General features: G+C 39.6%; 1 non-coding gene across 1 annotated transcript; it reads left to right on the top strand.

The window, feature by feature from the left end:
* The first annotated feature begins 1,943 nt into the window (after positions 1-1,943).
* Positions 1,944-2,014, top strand: LOC111725838. Its single transcript, XR_002773800.1, has one exon. It is a non-coding gene; the product is annotated as a small nucleolar RNA SNORD56 (small nucleolar RNA).
* Positions 2,015-5,449: the final 3,435 nt, after the last annotated feature.

Raw genomic sequence — 5,449 nt, 5'->3', positions numbered from 1 at the left:
GTATTTATATAAAGAGAAAATTCAAGAATTAGTAGAAGATCCTTTACTAGCTTCTTTTAAGAGGGCTATGAAATATTTTTGATAGTAAATCATGATCCTAAGGGAGAGAATTACCGTATACAATAGATCAGTTGGGTTTTTTAAGGCAAACAGAATTTGTGATGTTGCTATGTATGCAGAATGTAGTGATGAGCTTGGTAGAGAAGAGTAAGTAAATCTTGGAGTAGCCATGTGTAGCATTGTCCATCTCAGTGTCACTTTGTAATCTTGGGTAGCTTGTATATGTAGTAGTTTGATAAATAATACTTTTTAAAGAAACAAAATTTTGAAAATTATAGGATCAAAAAAGGTGAATGAAATTTCTTAATACTCAGTGTTTTAGGGAGTGTCTTTTTAACGTGTTGAGTGGCTAGTTTGAAGAATGAATCTGTGGATATGCAGCATGCAATATATGCTTGCATTTTATTTTAATTTCTGATACATAATGAACATCTTTAGGAAGGTACTGAATCTTTGATTTTTTTTTAGTCATTGTTCTCAAGTGCAATATAACAATGTAATCAAACCTAGATAATTTCAAAAGCATTGTTAATTTAGTAAGCCTAATCTAAACAGAGATTTATTATTATTGTTAGCAGGAGAGAGTGATTCTGCTATAGATAAACAAGTGAAGTTGTTTATTTCTAAATGGTCCATTCTACATTTTATTTCAGGGTGGACATGAACTTTTCCCTGCCAGTTTTAAAATGGTTAGAAATATCTTAAGGTAACTTGCAAGCTGTGTAGAATATCAAATTCATTTGCTAACTAACAACATAGAAAGTAAATATTTTTGTAATCACCCACATTGGGCGAGACATAAAATGAGTCTGTTCTAAAATTTGTCATTTGCTAACTTGATTTGAGTTAGTGAAAACTGGTACAGTGTTCTATTTAGTTTCCAACATGTAACTTGTGTCTGTACAATAAACTTAAGCATATGGTGCCACTTTTGTATGTGGATTTTATCCTTTCTTTCTGTGATGTTGTTTCTTTTGGTTTTTAATTGCACAATTCAGCAATAATACACTAAAACGATGATCTCAAAGAAGTGACTCATCTCTCTAAAAGTTCAAATTCTTGATTCCCAGGACCAGGCAAAGGGATCAAGTTTCCAGAGCTGTGAAGACAAGGGGTAACACACCGAAATATAGACGCATTTTCCTCCACTCCACCCTCATTGGCCAAGCAGCTGCCAAGAACAAAGGCCAAATCTCCTGATACCTGGCTAACAAATGCAGTATTGCCTCATGAGATTACTTCTCTGGTATGGGTTGGAGGGTTGGCAGTTGTGAAGAGAAGAGGCTAAGGTGGGGAGCTGACTGACCTAGCAGCTTCTACAAAGATAGTAGTACTTTTCTTTCTTTCTTTTTTTTTAAATTAAGTTATATACACATAGATCATGAATACATTTATGCATATGTGGGGTACAATGTGTTGATTTTTTTATACAATCTGATGTGGTTACATCAAACCAATCAACATAGCTTTCACCTCATTTACTTGATTATTGTGTTAAAATGTTTATATTCTACACTTGACAGATTTGACTTGTACACTTGCAATATGCTCCATAGGTGTGGTCCCGCCTTTTACTTACCTCTATCAAACCTCCCTCCTCCACCTCCCTTCCCACTCCATTTCTCTCCTTCATCCTGGGCTATAGCTGTGTTCTATCTACCCACAAATGGATTAATAAATTGATATATATATATATATATATATATATATACCATGGAATACTATGCAGCCTTGAAAAAAGATGGAGCCTTTACCTCTTTTATGTTTACATGGAGGGACCTGGAACATATTCTTCTGAGCAAATTAGAGAATCTCAAGAATAAAGGAAAATGTATTCAATGTACTCAGTAATTCTATGATACCAACTTATATTTACTCACATTTTCTTATGAAAGTAGTACTTTTCATCAACAGTAGTTCACTTAATGAATGTTGGTGCTTTGGGTCTGAGTGAAGCTGAAGAAATGAAAAAGAAAAAAGGTCAAATTCTTAAGAGTGTCAGATATTTGAAGAAAGGCAATACAAAAAGAGCAAAACATTAACATACTGTAACCAAACATTAACATACTGTGTATTCTTAGAAAGGTAAATACGTATTTGCCTGAAATATAAAAATTCTTTTCTAAACAAATTTATTTCTAAATTTTGCTACATTGACCTTTATTATTTTTAAGTTTCCATATTGCTTTTAAAATGTTTCATTTGGCTTAACAAATCAGTCAAAGAGGAGGGTGGAGGCAAGAAAGATGGATGAAGAACGTACATTGAAGTGAGCTGTGACCCCAAGGATACAAACAAAATTACAAAATCAATTGCCAAGCAGACAAGAGTCGACTCCCCCATGAGAAGGGCTCACAGTATACTCCATACAAACAAGCAAGTAGAGTTCAAATGTCCTCCCATTCTATCCCATGAGAGAGACCTTCTAAAGACCAGACCTCCTTCCCCTATTAGGGTGCCATGGCACTCTCTCACCAGGTAGAAAAATGTATAAAACTGTATATATTCCCTACCTGCAATTCTGAATTCCCAGCACTCCCCTCCACCTTCACCCCGAGGTCTGAAAGCCTGTCTCCCATGAAGTCCAAATTCTTGGGCATTTTCTTGAGAGGTGTGGACAGAGCAAGGGCTGTTGCTGATCTGTGCTGATTCTGTGGCATGGGAATAAGGAGAAGACCATCAACTGAGAGGGAACCATACAGTAGCGGCAGTGCCCTGAGGCACAGAGCAGTAGCTGCAGTGGCAAGAACAATAGGGCTCATGCCCTGTCCCTATCCCCTCTGGGGATATTCCAGACAGACGCTCCCTGTCACGCTGGGCAACCAGAGGCAGCCGGGCATCTTCTCTAGTCACAGCCACTGGCAGAACAGATCTGGGATGGAAATGGAGGCCCTGTGAGTAAAGGGTATGCCTGAGATTGTACCAGCCTGGGTGGAGCTTGGGGACTAGAATACACATACAGAGTTGACAGACTCCCAGGGCGGGGCTGACCCAGAGGACTGCTTTACTGAGACTAAGATGCACCAGGCCCTCAGGGGATCATAGCTGAGACAAAGGTGGGCAGGCAGAACCTGGAACTGACAGCTGAGTGTGACCTCTACCTGCACCTACCCCAAGACCAGAAAGCACAGACATGGCTGAGTTGCAGTTTCTGTGACCTCAAACAGCCTCTGATCCACAGGGGAATATGCAAGGACAGAATTAAATTCTGTGAAGTTGTTCTGTTCTGCCAGCAACATCAATCAAGGGTGGGGTTGGAACTGAGTGAACTGCACCAGCCTCCATTAAGCACTTGAGGTTGTCAGGCCCACTTCTGCCTGACAGTGGCAGAGAGTGGCAGCCTACTAGATCTCCCTGTGACTCAGGCAGGCGGAAACCCCTGGAGCATCTGCTCATTGGAGGGCACTGGGTCACAGTTCTGAGGGGTTACCAGTGACTGGGTGTGACAGAGGTGCAAGGTGGGGAAGGAGGCATCAACCTTCCCAGACTAATTTATTTGCTGGCTGGGTCCTTCTGAGCTCACAGAGCACTGGAGCAAGTCATACTTAAGCTGCCAGCAGACCCCTGCTATCTAGTTGCTGGAGATCTTTTGAAATCTCCCACCTGAGACAGGTGCTGACTGGGACAATTGATTTGAACCTCTTGAACTGGGCCAGTCACCTGAGGATTATCCAAAGTGGTACCCTGTGTGTGGTTGTGGGAAGGTATGATTTTCCTTCTGCAAATATTGGTGGTGGGGAGTGGGGTGATTTAATTACTGGTATTTGTCCACAGCTGAGACTTCAACCCAGAGTAACTGATTTCACTAGGGTAGGACAGAGACCAGCTGAAAATGAGATAGAGCTGCTTGGCCTCACCACACCAAGCAGGCCCACAGTTTCTCAGGCCATAGCACTGTATGGGTCCTTGGCAAAATTCTAGGGGAAAAGGTATAAACACCAGTCCCAGCTTTTGGGCAAAAGGTTGGTTAATCACTGCTTGTGGAGCCCCCCACCCAACTTCTCATCTGCTCATCTAGCCAAATGGTGTAAAACTATCATGTGGTGGAATCAGTGAAAAAACTCCAGTAACATGAATAACCAGAGTAGATCAACCTCCCCAAGGAAGGATATGGCAGACACAACTGAAGATCCCATTCATAAACAGATGGCTGAGATGTCAGACATCGAATTCAGAATTTGGATTGCAAATACGATTAATAGAATAGAGGCAAAGTTGAAATTAGAAATTTAAGGAGCATTTCAAAAGTTGTTTCAAGAATTCAACAAATTCAAAGACAAAATCACTAAAGATTTTGACACATTGAGACAAGAATTTGCAGCCCTTAAAGATCTGAGAAATACAGTATAATCCCTCAGTAACAGAATGGAGCAAACAGAAGAAACGATTTCTGACATTGAAGACAAAGCTTTTGAATGCTCCCAGACTCTCACAGAGAAAGAGAAATGGAAAGAAAAAATGGATCATTCTTTCAGAGAGCTCTGGGATAATTAGAAGAAAACTAATATTTACCTTATAGGACTCCCTGAAGGCAACGAAGTTGCTTTGCAAAGCACAGAGGTGCTTCTTCATGAGATTATGAAAGAGAACTTTCCAGACATGAGAAGAGATTCTGAAATTCAGATAGCAGACAGTTCAGAACCCCAACACAACTTAACCTGAATAACACACACCCCAGGCACATCAGAATTAACATCACTAAAGTTAATATGAAGGAGAAAATTCTGAAAGCAGCCAGACGTAAGAAAACCATAACCTACAAGGGGAAGAATATTAGAATGACTACAGATCTCTCTGCTGAAAACTTTAAAGCTAAAACAGAGTGGTCATTGACTTTTAATCCCCTAAAACAAAATAACTTTCAACCAAGGATCCTGTATCCAGCTAAAGTGACTTTCATTTACGATGGAGAAATTAAATAATTTAATGACATTCAAATGTTGAAGAAATTTGCCATAACTAAACCAGCTCTCCAGGATATTCTCAGACCTATTCTCCATTATGACCAGAACAATCCTCCAACACAAAAGTAAACTCACTCAGAAATTTTTGATCAAATTCCAACTTCCACAGTGGCGAAAGCATTAAAAATGTCCACTGGACTTTCGAAAAACTCAATACTCAAAATTTTACCAGGCTTATCAATATTCTCAATTAATGTGAATGGCTTAAATTGTCCTCTAAAGAGGCACAGTCTGGCTTACTGGATACAAAAATTCAGGCGAGCTATTTGCTGCATACAAGAATCTCATCTTACCTTCAAAGATAAATATAGACTCAGGATGAAGGGATGGTCATCTATATTCCAAGCAAATGGAAAGCAGAAAAAAGCAGGTGTTGCAATTTTATTCGCAGATACAATAGGTTTTAAACCAACAAAAGTAACCAA

Source organism: Otolemur garnettii, unplaced genomic scaffold (assembly GCF_000181295.1).
Source record: "Otolemur garnettii isolate 467f Iridium unplaced genomic scaffold, OtoGar3 scaffold00048, whole genome shotgun sequence".
Lineage (NCBI taxonomy): Eukaryota > Metazoa > Chordata > Mammalia > Primates > Galagidae > Otolemur > Otolemur garnettii.
Note: the sequence above shows the minus strand (reverse complement) of the source record. Positions and strands in the feature narration are given on the sequence as shown.